The sequence below is a fragment of the Anomaloglossus baeobatrachus genome, chromosome 2, assembly GCF_048569485.1.
Source record: "Anomaloglossus baeobatrachus isolate aAnoBae1 chromosome 2, aAnoBae1.hap1, whole genome shotgun sequence".
Taxonomy (NCBI): Eukaryota; Metazoa; Chordata; class Amphibia; order Anura; family Aromobatidae; genus Anomaloglossus; species Anomaloglossus baeobatrachus.
Genome location: NC_134354.1, coordinates 183,398,936 through 183,422,622, shown reverse-complemented (window position 1 = coordinate 183,422,622; position 23,687 = coordinate 183,398,936).

Below are 23,687 nucleotides of genomic sequence, written 5' to 3'. Positions count from 1 at the left end.
AACGACTCAGTAAGGATACAGGTCGCAGTAGCGACCTGTATAACGGTCTTGGCGGTCATTGGGACCTACCCAGCAGGACATCGCCTTTGAAGAAAATGGTCCAGTCCATGGTCCAGTCCATTCGGCAATGACTAGCGATGTCACAGCAGGGGCCTGATCACTGGTAGGTGTCACACATAACGAGATCGCTGGCGAGATCTCTGCTGCGTCACAGAAACTGTGACTCCGCAACAATCTCGTTAGCGATCTCGTTATGTCTGATGGGGCCTTAACGGTCCATGCTTAATTCTTACAGTACTCAGGGTATATGCCATCCTGGCCTGGGGATTTGTCTACTTCACTGATTTTGACCTGCTGGGTGTAGGGGACATATAATTGAGAATTTATGGTATCCCTGATCATGTCATCTGTCGTGGGATTTTCTTGTATAAATACTGCAAAAAAAAAAAAAAAAAGGTGTTTTAGTATATTGGCTTTCCCTCATCCTCTTCACCATTTCTCCCCGATTAGTTTTGAGGGGCCGACACCATCATTTTTGAGTTTCTCTTTGCTGCCTTGCTTTGCTTTTTTACATCATTTTATTTTTCCCTCTATAATAATTGAATGCCTCATCACTATCCTCTTGCTTTAATTTCGTTAACGCTTTCTTTTTGTCATTTAGTGCGTCACTTACAGCTCCATTGTACCAAAATGATTTCCTCCTAATTCCAGCTTGTTTATTCCTGAAGTGTATACTTTGTGCACAGCTCCTACACATACAGTGTATGAATCAGAAAATATCTGGGTCAATGTTGCTAGCTTTATGGGGTTTTTTTTATGTTTTCAGTGCATTCAGTGTTAGATGCCCAATATTAGCATATTTGGACATGGTGAAGTTGGAAAATGTGTCCCTGTAGACTGAGTAGTTCATAGGAAAGAATTAGTCAGCGCCAGTTATGATGTGGTTACGTGAATTGTTGTACAGCTCTACACATTCCTCCTCAGTCTTGGCTCTGAATGTTATAGCGCAGTATATAATTGCACTCAGCATTGGACTGGAATAGCGGAGCACCGGAGAATCCTCCGGTGGGCCCCTGGGGCCCCCGTCCCCAGTGGGCCCCCATGCTTTATATGGTGCGGGGTACCGCGGGCTTGTTACCGTGGGCTGGGAAGGGGTGTTTAGCAGGCAGACTGGGCCCCTATGCTTTGATGGGCCCCCAGCCTTTCCATCATAAACTGCAGTGATCGCACAGATTATTCTCTGCAGTTTCCGTGGTTGTAGCAGGACCTGTGGTGACATTACAGTGATGTGACTCACCACAGGTGTTTACAGTGCGGGAGTCCTCAGGTCTGCACAAGATGAGGTGTGCGCAGGAACTGCAGACTGATCCTCTCATATTCAAATGTACGCGTGTCTTTTTGAACGGTGTGGTGCCAGGACTGAAGCAGAGGAGTTCCTCAGCACCGCACCGACATACTGTCATCTGCAGGGCCGCACGGAAGAAAAGTAGACGCAGACACCAGGTAAGCGCTTCTGCCTCCCCCTTGCTGTGAACCTCCCCCTTGCTGTGAACCTCCCCCTTGCTGTGAACCTCCCCCTTGCTGTGAACCTCCCCCTTGCTGTGAACCTCCCCCTTGCTGTGAACCTCCCCCTTGCTGTGAACCTCCCCCTTGCTGTGAACCTCCCCCTTGCTGTGAACCTCCCCTGCTGTGAGCCTCCTCCTGCAGTGAGCCTCCTCCTGCAGGGAGCCTCCTCCTGCTGTGGGCCTCCCCCTGCTGTGGGCCTCCCCCTGCTGTGGGCCTCCCCCTGCTGTGAGCCTCCTCCTGCAGTGAGCCTCCTCCTGCAGGGAGCCTCCTCCTGCTGTGGGCCTCCCCCTGCTGTGGGCCTCCCCCTGCTGTGGGCCTCCCCCTGCTGTGAGCCTCCCCCTGCTGTGAGCCTCATGTCTCCCCCTGCTGTGAGCCTCCTGTTACAAGGAGCCTCCTGCCTCCCCCTGCAGTGAGCCTCCTGCCTCCCCCTGCAGTGAGCCTCCTGCCTCCTGCTGCTGTAAGCCGCCTGCCTCCCGCTGCTGTGAGCCTCCTGCTGCTGTGAGCCTCCTGCCGCTGTGTACGCCCCTAGTACTGTGTGCCACCAACCTAGTGCTGTACCATCAATGGTGCAGAAATTGGGGGAAAAGTGAGAAATATGCTCTGGGAGTGATCGGCTATAGGTGACTGTTATGTTCTGCAGAGTCACGTCATAGCAGGAAGAAGTGATCAGGAGAATAAACTGTGGAAGAAACCAGCGCAGAAATAGGGTCTTATCTGATGGATGAGGGAATACACATGTAAAGACAGGCACTCACCTGTTTCAGTTGTGACAGGCACAACTCCTATGCAAGCATATAGGCAGATTATGCAGCAGTGGTCAGCAGCAGCCCCGATGCAGAAATAGTAGATAACAGGATGGCTGAGAGAGAACCGGGTTAAATGCTGCGCTAGAAAACCACAATTCCGATGGATAAAGTGAAATCCTTTCCTTTATTGGCACAAGTCTACGCGTTTTGAAGGCATACCGCCTTCTTCATCAGGACAAAACAGTACAAGAAAAGAACAGCATGACATGTGCTGCTGCACGGCGTGAGTTATAAAGCATTGAAAAAAATGAGTAACCACGTCATCAGGAATGATGTCAGAGAGCCCAGTCAGGGCTCTCTGACATCATTCCTGATGACGTGGTTACTCATTTTTTTCAATGCTTTATAACTCACGCCGTGCAGCAGCACATGTCATGCTGTTCTTTTCTTGTACTGTTTTGTCCTGATGAAGAAGGCGGTATGCCTTCGAAACGCGTAGACTTGTGCCAATAAAGGAAAGGATTTCACTTTATCCATCGGAATTGTGGTTTTCTAGCGCAGCATTTAACCCAGTTCTCTCTCAGCCATCCTGTTATCAGGAAGAAGTGATGGCGGTCAGCGCCGGATGAAGAAGAAAAGCGATGATGAATAACGTCAGCTAGAGACGTCACTGGTAAGTCAGTGTATTACATGTACACACGTACTATACACTATATACAGAACTCCTGTGTATAATGTCACTGTCACTGGTGATCACTGTATTACCTGTACACTGACACTATATACAGAGCTCCTGTATATAATGGCACTGATGGTAATATTAGTGTTATTAGTATTGTGGTTTTAAATCATGATCATATTGTAGTATTATTCGAGCACTGTGTGGTGGTAATATGTGGTCTGGCCACAGTGTGGTTGTGGTGGTATTTCTCTGCTTTATGTGGTATTATTTGGTCATTTATGTGGTCTGTTCATAGTGTTGAGGTATTTCTCCCTTGTATGTGGTAATATTTGGTCACTATGTGCTCTGATTATGGTGTGGCGGTATTTCTCTTGTATGTGGTTGTATTCGGTCACTATGAAGTGGTAATATGTTATCTAGTCATGGTGTGGCGGTATTTCTCCCTTTTATGTAGTATTATTGGTCTTGGTAGCGTGGCTTGTGTTGTGTCTGGAGGACATTTTTTCTCTCTATCAATAAAGGGTAGATTTATTCCAGTAGAGATTAAATATTAGAATTTTTAACCCCTCCATATCCTGTTATTATTACACTTTAGAAAATATGCTAAGTAACTGCTTATTCTAAAGCCATATTTTGTCAGTATTTTACCTCAGTATTTGTAGCCGAAACCAGGAGTGGTAAAATCAGAGGAAAAGTCTAATATAAACACCTCTGCATTTTTAACCCACTCCTAGTTTTGGCTTAGAAATACTGATGTAACAAACTGACCAAATACTGAACGTGTGAACGTGGCCTAAGGATAAGTGATAACTTATTCATCTGTGGGGACCGATTAGTGGGACCTGCACCGATCCTGCAACTTTTATCCCCTTGAAAGTGGAGCTGATGTCCGACTTGTCCCTAATCCATTCATTCAATAACTGATCACCTAACTAACCTGTGGATCGGTGATCACTTGTTTTCACCAATGAACCCACTTACTGCAAACTACTGTAACAGTATATCAGTTATTGTGTGCACAGGAGATGTGCAGGAGCCACCTGTGCTTCACAGTTAATGCTACACTATAACGGGGATAACGGCTGACGGGTATTTGCATATCGCTGTATGGTGGGCCCCTGGAGTCAATTCCTCTGGTGGGCCCCAGACACTCCAGTCCAACGCTGATTGCACTCATATATAAACAGCTAGCTGTAGTATCTGGCATTGCCTGGGATAGTAAGTATGTCTCTCTCCCACTCTCCCCTCTTCCTCCTTCTTTCTCTCTCTCTCCCCCTCTTCATCCCCCCTCTCTCTCTTCCTCCTTCCTCTTCCTCCTTCCACTACATTAACGGACCCATAATCTGTTGACCTTTAGCAAAATAGAAGCAGAGCTGTGATTGCTTGCAATAGCCACCTGATAAATATCCAGGCTAAGGGTATATGCACACGTCTGCGTTCTATTCCGCAGAGTTTAAATCACTGCATGTGCGTTTCAAAACGCAGCCAAAAAGCTTTTACGTTGTGGTGCAAAATGCAGCATAAAAGCATGAAAAAAGCACACGTTCACACATAGCCTAAGGCTGTAAAAGCATGCGTCTTGCGTCCCCAGCACAATCTATGAAGATTGTGCATAATCCATCCGCACGTTGCGTTTTAGAATGCAGCGATTCGGCTGCTGAAATATTCTGCCAAAACCCTGCATTCTAAAAAGCAACATGTCACTTCTTTTGTGCGTTCCGGATGCTTTCCTCACTCTGTCTATGGCAGAGCAAGCATCCAGAATGCATGAATTCCGCATGAATTCTGTATGCACAATGATTTCAAAACGCAGCTTTTCAGCTGTTTTAAAATGCACATGCAGTGACTTAATCGCTGCGGAATAGAACGCAGACATGCGCACATACCCTAACTGTCAAAATATATTTCCTCTCACATACAGTCAGTAAGTTGTTTTTTTTTTTTTTGCTGAATAACTGCAAAGTGTGGGGTTAAAATTTATCCTTGAAACATAGTCTATCATATTCCCTGAATCAAATGAGGTGGGTGTACAAAATGTCGTCATTGTAAATTCGACAGTGCGGATTCCTTTAATGGACACACACACACACACACACACACACACACACGCATGTATATATATATATATATATATATATATATATATATATATATATATATATATACACATGCACACATATATACTGTACATACAAACATATATACATAAATACACTCAGCTTTACATATTAGATGTTGTCTATGGTCATAATCACAGCTAGTTTAGATCAGATAATTGAAAATAATCCACTTGTATTAAATGACAAATTTTGTAGACTCTTAGGAGTATGGATTCTGTATACAGTTCATATGTAGTGTTAAGCCATTTAATTCACATTGAGCGGCTTTATTAAAGTTGCTGCTGCTTTATAAATGCTCATTTGTTATCTTGATGTTCTGGTATTAATAATTACTGGACTTGTTTGCGGTGCCCATTCAGTGAGCTATTTGTGCATTCTTGGTAATAACAGAAGTAAAGCAGTAAATGTCCTTTGAGTGGATTTGAATGACAATGCTTTAATGTGACGTAGGTTTGATCAAAGTGTTTACAAATGGATTCTACAAATTGTCTCCCATCCTGAGCCACAATTACGGTATTCTCACCTGCGCTCTCATCTTCGTCCTCTTAGAAACTGCACAGGCTCTGCTCTTTTGAAGTGATGAGCGCGGCTTCTGGACTGCAGCTAATGGGCATCCTTTGGGACCACTTACGGGAGGTTTGAATGAACTCACTTTCTACTATGATGTGAGCCCAATGATGAAAGCTCAAAGCAAAAAATTCTCGGTATAACTGCAACAAACTCTGGAAGCTCCAGTGACAAGTTCTAAAGTGAATCTATATGATAATCGTGACTTTGAAGATTCAGTCACTGCTTTTGATTACTATTAGGAACAGTGCGCTCATTTCAAGATTTATGGATATAAATGTTCAGGAGTTTCGATTTATAATAAGTGGTCTAAGGGATAAAATTTCTTCTTGTGGAGAGTGCCAAGTCGGCGTAAGGAGACATCAGTTATCCAATGCGCCTCTAGGGACTTGAATATGCAAATAGCCTCTTCAAACAGGAAGAGAACAGGAACTCTATTGCTACCTATAGGAAATAGCAATCCTGAAAATCAATAGCAACCTGTTAAAGGTTTTTTTCCACGTGACTTGGGATAAGCTAAACCAGAAACTCTATTTTCAGATGTGTTTCAGGGGGTTTTCCCTTAATCAGTGCAAAGAGCTGATTAGACTGGGTGAGTGGCCTAGGACCCTGTGCCCACACTGCATATTTTGAAGCGGGGTCATTCCACATCAAGTGGACCAGTTTTAAAAATCGTCCCCACTCGACTCGACATCTCCGATTTTGTTGAAAATTTATAAGGATGTACATGTGTGTTTGAAAAGAGGTTCTGTAAATTTTTAGGGCCAGATCTCAAATACATTGGGCACTGTTGACCTTTCACTGGAGGTTCCACCAAGCCTGCGGTTTCAGCTAAGAGGATTTTGCAAACTTTGGCACATAGCAATTAGAGTTTTATACTGGCTACGATGCTGAAATTTGGCATACTAGCTCAACTTTTGCTACTAAACATGATAAAATTATTACCGGCTATGAAAAAACAATATTTCGGCTGCAATTTTGTGTCAAAGTAGCTTGTAAAACGCCTCGCATAAAATTTATGCCTAACTTTGCCCATACTCAACTCAAGACCAAAAACCAATAGTAACTGGTGCTTTGCCCTGTACACCAAACATCTACATGACTTTGCATTGCTGCAATATCACGGTCAAAGCATATGTATTTGTGGAAATATTCACATCCACACATGATGACAAACTTAAAAAAAAAGAATTTTACCTATTTTTAGGTCAAATTTCTCAAAAAGGGTACCCCTAAAATATATTAATTCTGATATCATTAGAAAGAGCACATTTGTCTCTACAAGGATCATTGGGTTTTTTTTTGGAGTCTCTCAGTTTAAGAAAAGAAAAATGCCACTGAACATTTTTCTTTTCTTAAACTGAGAGACTCCAAAAAAAAAAAACCAATGATCCTTGGAATGACCCTGCGGATTTTGACGCAGATTTTCAGAAATCTGCAGCAAAATCTACATGTCCATTGTGAAGCCAGAAATGTCTATGAGAATTCAGAAGTGCTGTGCCCATGTTGAGTATTTGGTGCAGATTTCTTTTGTTCTGCACCAAATCTTCACCAAATAAGCAAGGGAAAAATAATCAACGCGGGCACAGCACTTTTGAATTCTCATAGACTTTGCTGGCTTCACAATGGACATGCAGATTTTGCTGCAGATTTCTCAAAATACGCATCAAAACTACACAGCGTGGGCACTGGGCCTATGGGGGAAAGTTTATCCTTGCGTGTAGCACTAAGTCAGCATAAGAAACTCACAAGCTATGTAATGCTCCTAGGGGAATTTAAATATGCAAATTGATCCTTTAAAAGATCTTGACACATGACGTAGATTAAGGAACCAAACTAAAAACCCCATTTGCAAATGCATATTTTGCTCTTTCATCAGTGCAAAGCAGGAGAACTGATTTGACAGTGGTCCACGAAATAATTTCTCCTTATAGACAATGTCAAGTCTGAATAAGTAGACTTATAAAACTTATAATGCTTCTTTGAAAATTTAAATATGCAAATAGCCTCTTAAGAGAAGAAATGGACAGGAACTTGGAAGTTGCAATACTTAAAAACAATATTGACTCTCCTTTTAAAAGCTCTTCAGTTCCTGTGTTCTTCCCTTCTAAAAAGGCTATTTTGATATTAAATTCCCAAAGAAACATTGCATGGCTTATCAGTCTCCTTACATTGACTTGGCACTCTCCCAAGGAGAAACTTTACTCCTTAGGCTGGAGTCACACTTGCGTATGACTCGGCGAGTCTCGCATCAGCAAGACCCGATACGGTCACACGCTCTCGGACAGGAGCGGGTTAGCAGCACAGAAATATATGCCACTGACCCGCTCCTGTCCGAGAGTGTGCAGCCGTATCGGGTGATGCCGATGCTAGACTCGCTGAGTCATACGCAAGTGTGATTCCAGCCTTAGACCCATTTATCAAAGGCCATTTACCTAGGAAAATCCGTTCTCCTGCTTTACAATAAAGAGCAGCAAACACCAGAAATGAGTCTGCAAATGAAGTTTCTGATTTGTCTTCTTAGCCTTAGTCATGTGGCCATGCCCTTTTGCAGGTCAATATTGATTTTTAAGATTACTATTTCTAATAGGCAGCACTAGAAGTCTGGTCCTTCTCCTATTTGAAGAATACATTTGTATATTTAAATTCCTAGAGAAGCATTGCCTGGCTTATAAGTCTCCGTATGACAACTTGGGTCTCTCAAAAAAATTTTCTTGGGCCACTTGGCAGAGGTTTCTCATGTCATAAAATCAAGTCATGTGGCAAGGCTAATTGAAGGGTCAATATTGATTTTTGTGATTGATTCTTCCAAAAGATGGCTCGACAGTTCCTGGCTTCTTCGTTTCTGAAATAGTTTTACACTATTGTATTAGAGGAAATAAGTAATTATTCAGCTGTAAGCCCATAGAAGAGACATCGTCTTACTGTTTTCTTAACCCATTACTTGCCAAATTAGTAATTTTCATTTTTTTTTTTTAATTAAATGACAGATTTTTAATGATTTGGGTCCTAATGAATCAGAAATGTAATTTTGACAAATTTTTACAAGTACGGATTTTTCAGAAAAGGGCGTCCCAATTTTGGGACATTGGCACAAAGTGATAGCAAAAACTCAGAAAAGATAGAACTTATCCAACTTTATTTTTTTGCATTTTTTGCTTACAAACTATTATGCAAACAATATGTTTATTCCCTTTTTTTTCAAAATATTATATTACAAAATTCTAAAAAATAAAAAAAATAACTCAGGGGAATGGAATACAGCAAAACACTTAGCATGAAGGGGAACATCACACCGTTTGCTTCTGGTTGTTTTTTTTCTTAAATAAAGCACACCTTCTTTGTGTAGTAATTGGCTCTATCAAATGATTTCCAGGATCAAATCTGATGTCATCACTAACTCGGGCCACCTAATAGTTTACCCCGTTGAGGTCTACATCGCTTTGGGGTTGATTGTTTTCTTTTGCTTAGCTAGGCCAATGCAATCCTCCTCCTTACACTTAGCAGTGGCACACTTTCTTCTGGATTTGCCTTTTGATATGCCCTCCAGGTGTTGACAACGGCAATGTCTATCATTTGAGTGAAAAGGGGCCACCACCACTTTTTGGAACGGATTCTATTACAGTACAGGGAGATTTGTTTGTCCAATAAATCAACTCCCCCCATGTGGGAAATATATTCCTGAACCATCAGCGGCATTGAGATTTGGACATGTTTTTTCTGTTTTTGAGAGTACCTGTGAGCTGTTGACAAAGGCTCTATTGTGCTGAAGTTCGTGCCAAACGTGACAACCTTATTATCCTTCCATTTCACCACAAGAATGTTATTTGCTTTATCAAACCGGTAATCACAAAATCGTCTTTCCTTTTGTTTTTCAATCTCCTTGCTTGGCATAAGAGGACACGGTTTTGTGCAATTTTCTCTCATAGTTCCAGTAGCTTGGATGTTTTTGTTTTTCAGTATCACCAGAGCATCAATACTTGTAAAGAAATTGTCAAAAAATAACTTGTAACGAAATGACTGGGAATTAGGAATTACATTTGTAAGTTGTGAAATTGCTCTCAAACCTAACGGTCCTTCCTCTTTGTCAGACTTAGATTTCCAGACTATCTGGTAAGAAGGAAGAAATTAAACTAAAAGACCTCTGCCTACCATATCAGTTGTAAATGATTTAAGGTTATGTATAAAAACTAGTTTATCAAACAAAAATTTCCTTGTAAAAAAAAACATCGAAAATAGTGCATTCTGCCAATGTCCCAAAAATGGGACGTCAATTTCACTTGAATTTCACTGGCCTTGGAAAATCTACATCAATGCCATTGCATTATATACCTTCCTTCAAGTATAAACAATAGTTCTAATAACTTTGTGATCATAGAACTGTGATTTTAAATAATAATTTCTGCTTATGATCCTAATTTTGAAAAATCCTCGAAAATAGGTGTTTTGAAAGCTCTCTGGGTGGAAGAATATTCAATTAAACATGACAATGACATGATTTCCTGTTTTGAAAACATTCATTTTACAAACACAAAAAATTGGACCTAATTATAAAATCTTAGTTGCTAGAAGCAAATGGTTAGGCGTCTCAAAAAAAGGACATTGGTAGATAATAGGTTAATGTAGGGTTTTTTTTTTCTTTTTAAAAAATGTCCTGTGGCAGACACTCATCATGTGCAACAGTGTGCCTGGACTGTAACTTTAATTTTGTTATATACTTATTCATTTACGCCTTGGCGAAATGGTGATACCACTGGTTCCATCACCAAATCAATGTAATGCCAAGCTGTTAGTGTATCTGTAATGAAGACTAGACATGTCCAACTACAGTATATTATGCCACCTCACACCAGAATACCAGGAGTATGACCCATGTGATGTTTCCCCAGTCCAATCTCTGGCTTTCATTGCATCTATGACAAAAGCAGCCCTCCTGTGAAGACCATAGACCTCCATTTCATCCTACATTGACATCTTGTGCTGCACCATAATATCCTTTGAAAGCAGCAGCATGAGGTAAATGAAGAAAACTTCACAAGTGAACATCACAGTGGTCTTCCCAGGATTATGGTGTGTGGTGGTATAACGTATAGTTGCCAAACCCCTCTAGAGGTACACTAACAGCTCGGTGTTACAATGATTTGGTCATGAAATCAATAGTATATTCATTTTTCCAGAGTATCTCAAGTGCCACTATTCAACTCAACAATCCAGATTGCATGTTGCTAGTGCTACTCTGAACAGCCTTCATGGCTAATGGGTATGTATACATAACGTATTTTAGACACTTATGTACTCACCGAGTTTTGCAAGAGGGTATGCTTGATAAGAATGCCAGCTGTGTTTTTCTTGAAGTGTATTTTCAGTCTTTTTTTGCATCAGAATAAAAAAAGTGAGTGGAAATGCAGGCAGATACTTATACTTCATGCAAGGCCATCAAGGAGGCATCTGATTGGTTCCAATTTAATTTAGCAGCAGGACAATGACCCAAGCCATACAGCCAATATCATGAAGAAAGATCTTCAAAGTAAAGAAGAACAAAGAATACTGGAAGTGATATGTGGGATTATATGCAGTGACAGAATTTTTGCACATCTACAGAAGATTTGGGGTTAGGTCTCCAAGATGTTTGAAACAACCTCCTTGTCGATGCTGAGTGCCGTCAAAAACTGAATGCAAGTGTAATTAGAATGGTGCCATATACACATTCCCCAACATGTGACGTGGGGTGGGTCTGCCAGGGTTAATTAAAATTCAACCTCTGTTATAGGCAATCAAGTGAGCATAAATCACACCACGATACGTTCCACACACCCCAGCTACACCACACGCTGCCACCACTCATCAAACACACTGGGTATTGAGTCCCCGAAATATACTTCTGTCTGACAACAGGATCATACACTCTCTATAAGGGTATGATTTTTTTTGTAGAGTATGCAAGTATCAAACGTATTCAAGTTTTAAGCTTAAATATAAAAAGTGAAATGCTTACATTGAAAAGATATAAAAAAATAAAAACTGACACAAATATGCAAAGCAGTTATAAAATAAAAAGGGAGAAAATCCCAGAAATACCTTCATTTTCCAGTCTACAGAAGTCTTCTGTTTCCTTGGGGGAGGAGAAAATGAAATATGGAACACACTCCAGCATAGCCAGGCCCCCATATGTGAACAGCTTTCTTTTGAGTGACACAGCTTTTTGTTTATTTGACCCTGGGCCGTGTTTCCAGTATGACCTAGATTCTAATATTCTAATCTCAGGTCCGTGACTGGAGCGTGGCTGTTTTAGAAGTTAGTACATAGTACATCCTGTTATTTCCAAGAACTCCCCTTCCAATAGTAAGTAGAGAATGTCAGTCCTAGTCACCACGGACCATCTGTTAAGGCTTTGAAGCTCTGCAGAGGTGCCACATATGACACCATTTGTATTCTGAAGGAAACCCTCTTTGGTTTGGAGTTCTTGTAATCAAAATACCTAAAAGTTATGCTCTTCATGTAGAGATGGCGAGCTTAAACTTTACTCTGAGACTGTTTTCTACTCAAAAAGTACCCCAAATTTACTTAATTATCTTTATTGGTTTCCAACTAAAAACACCCACAAACGTAGAACAAGAGCATCAGAAATAGGTATTAAAATATACCCTCAATAGATAGGCATCACAAATTAGTCAATTAGCAAGAGGTCAAGACCCTACTTAGATTCTCCCCATCTATTCGCTACTCCAATATAGATATATCATGGTCGCATGAAGTCATGCAATGAAACCAAATGGATGGAAATAAAGAGAAAAGGAGTGAAAGACAGAGATAGTTAAATTAGTATGATGGGTCATATAAAGACTATAGTTATGCAATCATGTATTCATTTATGACAAACCAAAAAAGAAATTGGACAATAAAATCCCTTGATTTGCCTCTACCATTGATTGCAAGAACAATCCAAGTTAAGCTGGGTTCACACATAGCGACAGCAACAACGACGTCGCTGTTACGTCACCATTTTCTGTGATGCAACAGCGACCTAGTAAGTCGCTGTTATGATCACTGCTTAGCTGTCAAACACAGCAGACGCAGCATCGATCATAACGACACTCGTCGCTGTGGAAGCCATGCTGCACTTGGTAACTAAGGTAAATATCGGGTAACCATTACCCGATATTTACCTTGGTTACCAGCGCACACGCTTAGCGCTGGCTTCCTGCTCTCCTAGCCAGGGTACACATCGGGTTAATTACCCGATGTGTGCTCTGGCTCCGGCTACGTGTGCAGGGAGGAGGGAGCCGGCACTGGAAGCGTGAGAGCACGGTGCTAGTAACTAATGTAAATATCGGGTAACCAAGGAAAGGGCTTCTTGGTTACCCGATGTTTACCGTGGTTACAGCTTACCGCAGGTTGCCAGATGCTGGCTCCTGCTCCCTGCTCGCTTCAGTTCGTCGCTCTCTCGCTGTCACACACAGCAATGTGTGCTTCACAGCGGGAGAGCGACGAGCAAAAAATGAAGCAGGACATTCAGCAACGAGCGGCGACCTCACAGCAGGGGACAGCTCATTGCTAATGTCACACACAGCGACGGGACGTTGCTGCTACGTCACAGAAAATGGTGATAGCTCTGATCCCTTTCTGATAGAACACTTACACAAAGGCCACTTTTCTTGAGATTGAATGGCTATTCATTAGTATCCACAGTTCACAATTCAGATAACTACTGTTATCCTATTAATGGATACCAATGAAGATCTAAAACTTTAAGATTAGCCCCTCTGTTGTATACACAATAATAAATATCCCACCAGGCGCAGATATAATGATTACATCTGTTGGCATAAATTAGCTTAAACCAACCATATCAACATTTTGTATTAGTCCGGAGGAAGAAATGTTAGTCCGTGTTATAATATTCAGGTTCTTGATGACCAAATCACGAATATATCACATATCCACTCTGAATTTCAGTGATCCACATATGAGCTCCAAACATTCTTCAAGGGATTAGTAGGATTAGATGTTTTGTTAATTCCAGATATCCAACTTCCATTTCCCTTTATTTAAATTGGACATATATAATGTGCTTGGTTGGTAATAAACAAATATCCAATCAATCCTTCACCTCGACACGTTTCCCCCCTTGCTTATTCAATCAAGGGGTTCATCAGGAGGATTTTAATCAAGATATCCACGAGTGTGCCAAATTCCCATATTTAAAAAAACTGATAAAACTGATCCGGCGCCGGATCCGTTTTATCACCATTGATTTGTATTAGCACCAGATTGTGTTGAATGGCATTGCGTTGCATCTGGCTTTTGCTGGATCCGGCGTAATTGGCTAATGCGGCGGCCGGATGGAACGTCTCGTAACGTTTTTTGTCTCTGACAAAAAAACGCATCTCGCTGAATCCGGGACAATACGGCGAGATTTACAATGGAAGCCTATGGACGCCGTATCCGGCATAATGCGGCAAAAACTGGATGCGGCCGCCGGATCCATTTTTTTTAAACTGAGCATGCTCCAATTTATTGTAAAAAACCGATCTGGCAAAAAAACGGACGAAACAGATGCAAAAACGGATGCGCCGGATCTGTTTTTTTTTTTATGGATCCGGTATACCAGATCCATAAAAAAAGGATCACTGAGTTACTGACGTCACCAAACGTGAGAAATTCTGGGTCTGACACTGACCGGGAGTGACCTCACGCTGTATAATATCCACCAGACTGTTTAATGGTCCCCGCAGTAGCTCCCACACTATATAATTTTTTCCACAGTAGCCCTTACACTGTATAATGGTCATCGCAGAAGCCCCTACACTATATAATGGTTCCCACACTTTGAGGACCCCCATACTGTATGAGGGTCCCCAAACTGTACAATGGATCTCTCATTGGCTTCAACACTATATAATGACCCACACAGTAGTCCCTACACCAAATATTGACTCCTCATGTTATGCCCCACACTGTACAGTCCCTGACAGAAGTTCTGTCGCTTAATCATGTTATGTAAATAAAAGCTTATAACCTGACTTTAAATTCATCCATTGGTTTTATAAATTACTCTGTTGAAAGCTGAAACCCTCCCAAATTTGGTTTAGGTTATGAAAATAAAGTTAGAAAAAACAAAAAAGCTAGCACTAAATGTGCACTACAGCACTAAAAAATTCCAACTGTACTTATTATAAATATGAGATTTTTGGCAAAAAATTGCAATTTCTTGAGCCACCCCGCTACTCTACGGCAATCTCTGTAGGGGCAGTCCTAATACTAAAATATTTTTATAAAATGTGCCAAACGGACTCACATATGAAATAGCAGAACTGCTCTCAGCAGCACTCACCTGGTCTCAACATTTTTATAATAGGTACAGTTTTGAATTTTTAGTGCTGAAGTGCACATTTAGTGCTGGCTTTTTGTTTTTTCTTCATTGAATTGGTCGGTGGCTGACCCCCACCTTGCTATGCACCCCAATTTGGGATGTATTCCACCTGTCTAGATTTTGGCGGTTGGTGACTGTTCACATTCAGTCATCAGGCCCTGTCCACAGGCTATTTACTTCATGCAGCATTTGCTTGGACCTGTCCCGCCCACAGCCATGACTCAGTCATGGGTACGGGATTGAATAGACCAGGGGAGTGCTGCTAAGAGCAGTTCTACTATTCATATGTGAGGCCGTATGGCACATTTTATAAAAATATTTTAGTGTAGGACTGCCCCAAATGAGATTTGCCGTGACGTGGCGGGGTAGCTCAAGAAATTGCATTTTTTTGCCAAAAATCTCAAAATTTTTATAATAGGTACAGTTTGGAATTTTTAGTGCTGAAGTGCACATTTAGTGCTGGCTTTTTGTTTTTTCTTTATGAAAATAAAGTTGTGGTTGCAAAGCTGAAATATTGATCATTTAATCAACACAGAAAGTTCAGATTTTGGCAAGACAAAAGGTTTTCTCGCCCACAGAAAGTAATGTGAAATTCAAACAAATAATTAACTTCTAGTGCAAAGATATGTTGCATAACATTGGTGAATGAAGTTGTGGTGCTGTTAGCCATATTTAATATTTTGTGTGACTTCCATGAGCTTGAATGACTGCATCCATGCGGTTCAACAATGATTCATATAATTTAGTGATGAAGTCATCAGGAATAGGAAATAATGCAGTCTTACATGCCTCCCAGAGTTCATCTAGATTCTTTGGTTTTGTCTTCCAAGCTTCCTCTTTCATCCAACCCCAAATATGCTCAATGATGTTCATGTCTGCTGACTGGGCTGGCCAGTCCTTGAGCTTCTTGATCTTCTTTGCCAGGAGGAACTTTGTTGTAGAGATGGATGTATGAGATGGAGCCCCATCCTGCTGCAGAATTTGACCCCTTTTATGATTGGGAATGTAGTAGGTAGCTAATACTTCTTGATATTTTAGGCTATTGATATTGCCTTCCACCTTGCAAATGTTTCGCACACCCCCATACTGAATATAACCCCAGACCATTATTTTTCCACCCCCCAAACTTAACTGTTTTCTGGATCCATACAGCTCCAGTAGGTCTCCTGCAGTATTTGTGGTGGCTGTAGTGTAATTCAACTGAAGATTCATTAGAGAAATCCAACTTTTGCCACTTTTCTAGAGTCCATCGGTTTAGCAGGCTGTGGGACTTGGCAAATGCCACACGTTTTTTTAATTGCCTTTTTGTTTAATGCTGGCTTCTGGGTACTGATTTGACCATGGAGGCTATTTCGAGACAGAATCCTACAAACTGTTCTAATTGACACATGGACTTGAGGTGACCAGACCTTTTGGAGCTCTGCTGCAGTGAAAGAGGGGCTGGCTTTGGATTTTCTAACCAATAAATGTTCCTCCTGAGCAGTTGTCTTGCGGAGTCTGGGCTTGTCAAAAACATCTCCATTCTCTTCAAATCATTTTTTTAATTCTTTGTACTTGACGCTGAGGCACATTAAAGGTGCCAGCCACCTCTGCAGTGGATCTGGTCTTCAGCCTCTTGATAATCAAGGCTTTGGTCGCAAGGTGGATTTTTGGCATGTTGACAGAGGTCAAGTTGCAGTTCAAGTGAAGGTAAGGGGTGCTGGGTTTCTTTTTATACACACCCACTAATTAACCAATCATTTAGTGAGCACAGGTGAGGATGTAAACTAGGATTGGGTGCATTATATGACAAGGCGACAAAACTTTTGTCTTGCCAAAATCTGACCTTTTTGTATTCATTAAATGATCAATATTTCAGCTTTGCAGCAACTTTATTTTCATAACCTAAACTAAATTTTGGAGGGTTTCAGCTTTCACAAGAGTAATTTATGAAACCAATGGATGAATTTAAAGTCCGGTTATAGGTTTTTATTTACATAACATGGCTAAGCGACAGAACTTCTGTCAGGGACTTTATAATGGCTCTCATGCTGTTTAATAGCCTCCAACTTTATAATAGCCTCCACACTTAAAGGGCTCCCACAGTAGTCCCTAAAATGTATGAGAGGTCCCCATACTGTACGAGGTCTCCCTACAGTAGTCCCCATAAAAAATGTTGCTCCTCATAGTCCCACCATACGTTTTAATCAAAATAAAAAACCTCATAAACTGACCTAATCCAGGCTCCTGATTAGTCCAGTTTCAAAGCGTAGGAGGACCAACTCACTGATGTAATTGCACCAGCACACGCACAGAATGTCAGAGTCCCGACACTCTGCATTGACATCTCTGTGCCAGGACTCTTACATCCTGTGCGTTCACTGGAGCCTCGGCCAGTGCATCACCCTGCTGTTCTGTAGATTGCAGGCTTAATTTATGGTCTACAGCACATAGAGCAGTAGTGCAGGGAGATCATGTCTGCTTAACTATATATACATACAGTTACGGTTAAAAGCAGCTCCGGGAGGGCCTCTCTGAGCGAGGGGCTAGGGCATCTGACCCCTCTGCCACCCCAGTAGTTATGCTACTAAATGTAATGCAATTTACTAGGCTGCAGAAGTTTTATTTGTATAATGGCTAAGGCATCTTTACTTGATCTCCATTTTTTCAGGATTCTTATAGAAGCCTCTAGAGAAAAAAAAGTAACAAAACTGCACAGTTCAGCTGCGGGCTCAGTTTTCATAAAATCACATCAACTTTGCTTTGATAGTTAAACACAGGAAAAAAACGCAGCATTTATGTTACATGTCAATACGGCCTAAATGTCCAGGCAAAGTGGATGTGATTTCATGAACATTTGTGCCTTCGCTGGTCTAAAGACAATGTTGTACTGTGCGGTTTGGTGCATTTTTTCCCTCTATAGGCCTCAATGTAATACATGTAAAAAAAAAAAAAAAACAAAAGTAAAAAAAAAAATGGCACTGCATTTGTAAGTGTAGAATCAAAGCTTTTCTGTACTATTAAAATGCTGCTTTAGATCTGCACCAAAAATACATCAAATAAGGGGGAAATCACACAAAAGGACACAGCAAACACACAATTGGAAAAGATTGTTATTGCATCATGTGGTGGGGATGTCGCGGGCGGAGGAGGGGACGCTGCGCTCTCCCACTGCTCGGGTCCGGCTGCCGCTGCGGCTGCGGCCTGCTGCTGCTCGGTGGCTCGAGCGATGGGCCGGATCCTGGGGACTCGAGCGGCGCTCCTCGCCCGTGAGTGAAAGGGGATTGGTTTTTGGGATAGTTTATGGTCCGTGACGCCACCCACGGTTGTGGTGATGGTGTGGACACCACCGCTGCTCTGTCTGGGGATCCCGGGAGTGATGGTATGGAGCAGCTAGATGTTGGTTTGCCCCTCCGTGGGTAGGGGTTTTGGTAGTCCCGGGGCCCGATGATGGGGAGGTCAGGCTGGTGGACAGGCGGGTTATGGGGCCTGTGGAGGTGCAGGGACACAGGGGGTAGCGCTGTGCCGCACGGCACGGAGGTACTCACTCAGCCCAAGGAAGATGACACAGTTCACGGTAAACAAACGACTGGTTGGACGGGTCCCTCGGATGGCTATGGTGCTGATGTTCCCTGCAGTTAGCGGTGACGGTCCCTTCCCTGCACCTAAGTACGGTTCTTTGGTAGCGATGGATTCCCACCGGTAACCCGCTCCCCGGCTTGGATATGGGCCGGAGGAGCCCCTCTTTGCCCGCAGGCGCTGGCCCTGGGAAACTGATGCCTTGGCGGTGGCGGTGTCTCCCCTTCACGGTCGGACTGTTGCCTTCAATCGGGACTTGGTTGTTGGGAGACCTGGAGGTCCCCTTCACTGACGGATTTGGCAAATTATGGCGACTCCTAGCCTTGCCGGGATCCGAAATGCCCCTGCCACTGGTGCTGGCTTCTCTTCGTATACCGCTCCGGTACCGCCGGGCCACCACCCGTCCATGGTCCTTTCGGCAACCTCCGATCAGCCTCTCCTGCAGACGGTCACCGCCGTCTGCCAACCTTGCTGTCTCAGTCCGGGGCACACACCCGGACCAACTTCAGGCTTTCTCAACTGTCACTTTCTCTTCCACTTTTACTCCTCTCTCTTGCTCCTCCACCACTTCACTTCAACTCTAAAACTCAACTCCACTCAACTGCCTGGTTTTCCCGCCTCCAGGGCTGTGAACTCAGTGGGCGGAGCCAACCGCCTGGCCCACCCCCTGGTGTGAACATCAGCCCCTGGAGGAAGGCAACAAGGATTTGTGTTTTGACCTAGGTGTTCCTGCAGGGAATGTGGGGTGTATGGTGGTGTTGTGACCTGTGACCCCTGGCTTGCCCAGGGCGTCACAGGGACACTGCTAGAAGGAAAAAAAAAACAGTACAAAGAACACAGCATTTATGTTCTGTGAGTACGACCTTAGTACTACATTTTTATTACATTTTTCCCTTTCGCCCATGACAGCACCACCTGAGAGATAGGTTCCGCCCACATCAGGACAGAAAACCCACTGATAAAAAGGCGGTACCTCTCCTCCACATCAGTTTGGTTTCCTGTCCTGATGGGACAACCCACGGATTCTCCCAGGTCTGACCCGGTGTGGAAGTTTGGTTTCTTACCAAAAGCTTGCATTCGGGCCTGGATGCTCCTCCCCAGGGCTTCGGCTGTCTGCGGTGGTGGGGTGCGGGCCTGGAGTGGGAGCTCGGCTCTGCGTCGCCCCAGGCTATGTGATCCTCACACGGAGCCCGCGAGATGGGCGCCCTGCTGACGGAATGCCGGGGTGAACAGGAAGTGACGCGGCACCCGGAAGTTCATCACCTGTGCATGTGCAAGGTGTTCCAAGATGGCGGCGCCCAGTGAACGGATTTCGGGTGGGAAATTTGAACCAGGGAGGTATGAGGAGTCACCTTCGCTGCATTCTGGTGAGTATGACTTCTCCCCTATTCAAGATGGAAGACAACTCTTCTCCAGAGCAGGGTGTGCTGGAACAGCATACAGATTCCCAGGGCAGCAAGGGGAGCGCTCCTCCGTCAGGGCTAGTCCCTCCAGTCCGGCAAGTCGACATTCCAGGGGATCTGAGAAATCCAAATCTGGAAGTCATAAACTGCCTCTAAAACTGGTACCAGATCCGCCATTTTGGGGGGTGAGTGTCTGCTGCAGCATTTCATTGTTTAAAAGTCCCCCCTATGTTCCCTTCTTTTTTCAGGAGGTACCTCTAAGAAGAATCATAGGAATTGTGGGGTTTACAAGGACGGTCTATCCTCAGATTACCAAGGGGGCCTTGTCCCACCTGTCTCAAAGAGTTCTTCTGTTTTATTTAGATCATAATGTTGAAATTACATACAAAATTAAACAACATGACCAAATCCTGACGTGTTTCGGACCATAAAAAAGGGTCCTTATTCTTGGGTAACATGGATAAATATGTATGCTGAATTTATAAGAGGAAACATGAACATGTCTCAGTGAATCAGTGTCCAAGTGAAAACATCTGTTGTAGACTGATTGTTCATTTAAGACAAGACAGGGAGCAAGAAAAAAAAAAAAAAAAAAAGGCTGCTGAGTGTTGTGGTGCACCTGTAACCCTGGCTATATTGGGAGGCTTGGACTGTTGTATCACTTGTGATTCTCAGTTCTGGGCCAGATTGTGCTATGTGGATCAGGTGGTTACTGTCCTCTGATGACTGAGGAAGGGTGGTGCCTGGCCAAAAAATCCCAAAGCAAATCAAGGCACTGTGAAAAAAAAAAAGACACATAATGTTACCACAAAAAGCTTAATATACCATTTTGACACTCTAGGTGTGATCAAAGATACATAGTTTACAACATCTGGAATGATATAATTATAAAGTGTAAATAAGCGAATCCCTCAGCACCAGAAAGACTGCTTCTATTGTTCTCTGTTGTCAGCCATTATACACAACTGTTATTGGTATAGAGAGGCTGCAACTATTATCCCTTGTTGTCAATCTTACAAGTCATAGAATAACTGTTATAATGTGGGGGAACTACTGCTTTTATTCTCTGTTGTCAGCTATTACTAACCAAGAAAAGGCTATTATATTATGGGGGAACCACATCCACTATTCTCTATTGTCAACCTTAACAGGCTAGGTAAGAAACTATTGTAATATGGAAACTAATGTCTATTGTTCTCTGTTCTCAGCCATACAAGCTGGGAGAAAAAAAAAACAATGGGGTAATCTTAGTAGAAGGAAACTGCATCTCTTTATCTTTGGTTTTGGCTTTTGTATGGAAGCACCAAGCCTCAAGGCTGAGTTGAGAGATATTAGCCGTGCTGAAGTCAGGGAAACACATAAACAATCCACTAGGAATGATGGGGGAACTTCAGATAAATCAGGCGGCTCTGACCGGGGTTCCAGAAAATTTTCACCTGCCTCTTCCTCAGCCTTGGACTCCTCATCTTCCTCAGATGTGGACGGCAGACTATGCTTCCCATCCTCTGAGGTGACACCCCTAGTGGAAGCTGTCCACTCCACTATGGGGCTGGTGGGTGAAAAATATCCTTAATCCACACAAGACCTCATGTTGGAGGCCTGGATTGCAGGTTCATGGTACCTGGAAGGCTGCAGGAGCTCTTCGACCGGCGGTGGCAGGTACATGTGTAACAAGGTCCATAATGGTTTGGGTCCAACAATTAGAAGACTAACTTACTCGCTCAAATTATCTGCAAAGGTAGCAGCTCTTTCCAATTCAGCCAGAAGGGCCCTCTAGTTGAAATGCTGGAAGGGAGACGTACAGTCCAGGAACAGACTATGCAGGAAGGAGACTTTTTGTTTGGATCATAACTGGATGACTTTCTGTCCAAAGCGGCAAACAATAAACAAGGATTTCCAGCTGTAAAAACTCCATTCCCTCGTAGCCGTCCGTTTCGGATGAAGCAATTTTCCATAAGGAGCCTCAAAGAGACCAGAACTCCTGGAAGGATAGACTGAAGAGGTCCTCAGGATTATGTTTGATCCATCATCCTCTACCAAGCCACAAGGCCCACAATGACTCCACCATCCCAGTGGGGGGGAGGCTCTCCCTCTTCCTTGAGACTGTTTCCTCCAGCCCGTGGATTCTACAGATCATTGCAAAAGGGCGGACATTACAACTGAAGTCGCCCCCTCGGGGGTATTTTATTGTAACATCTATATGACAGGGAGAGAAAAGAATAGTGATCTCCATCCTAGAGCATTTAGGGTGGATCATAAATCAGGAAAAATCTAGAACACAAACCTCAACAGTGTCGGACTTTCTTGGGGCTGATCCTGGATTCAGTCGCTCAGAAGTCTTTTCTGAAGTCACAATCCCTGGTCACCTTGGCGATTGAAAAACCAGTCATGACCCTCAGACAGGCTATGTCTCTTGTGGGGACCCTCACATCCTGCATCCCCACGGTTCCTTGGGCTCAGATAGATATGAAATCCCTTCAGATTGAGGACCTGGTCTGACAGCAACAGTCAGGAGGCTTCTTGGATATGAGAATCCGCTGGGATCCAAAGGTGTTGCTTTCTCTGTCCTGGTGGCAGGACTTAACTCTATTGTCCGCAGGGGTGTCCGGGTGTCCCAACATCACGGATATCATCCCAACAGATGCAGGTCACTTAGACTGGGGAGCTTACCTGAGAACTCACCTGTTACAAGGACTATGGGACAATCATGTGAGGACTCAGTCCTCAAACTTCAGTGAACTAACTGCAATAAAATCAGCCAGGGATCATCCCATGACAATGGATGCAATGCCGATCCCCTGGTCACAGGGTCTTCTATATGCCTTTCCACCCCTGGTTCTTCTTCCGGCGGTGCTCAGGAAGGTTCGGGAAGACAAGGCCCTTATTATCCTCATAGCTCACTTCTGGCCAAAAAGAGCCTGGTTCTGTTGGCTCCAAAGACTGGCAATATCAGACCCTTGGATTCTGACGGACAGGACAGACCTACTAGTCCAGGGACCAATGTGCCAACCCAATGCTCCTACCCTCCACTTGACAGCGTGGCATTTGAAAGGCAGCTGCTCCTAGCACAGGGATTTTCCTGAGAATTTAGTAAAACTTTCCTTAAAAGTAGGAAGCCGGTCGCCACTGATATTTAGGGAAGGGTCTGGTGAAAAATCCAGCAAGTTTCCTGGGCACAGATCGGGGGTCCCCCTCTCTTCCCGGCCATCCTGGAAATCCTTCAGTAAGGGTTGGATTGAACTTATCCACTAGCACCTTGAAGGTACAAGTTTTGGCCCTAGGAGCCCTCTATAAACATAACCTCAGAGAATAGATGGATTAGCAGGTTCATTAAATCCTGTGCTAGAGCGACTCCTGTCCCTTCTCCTCGCATGCCTCCCTGGGATTAAATCTTGTCCTTGATGCCCTTATAGACACCCCATTGAGCCCCTTTCAGATGTTCCCTCCAAGACCCTGAAGGTGGTACTACTTATTGCTTGACGTCCGCTCGACGGGTAGGGGACCTACAGGCGCTCTCCATTGTCCATCCATATACCCAAATTTTGGTCGATAAGATGGTATTGTGTACAAATCCCTCATAGCCTAAAGTGGTCAAGCCCTTCACAGGTCCCAGGAATTCATACTGCCTTCCATTGTGACCCTCCTTCCAATGACAAAGTGGACAGGCTCCAT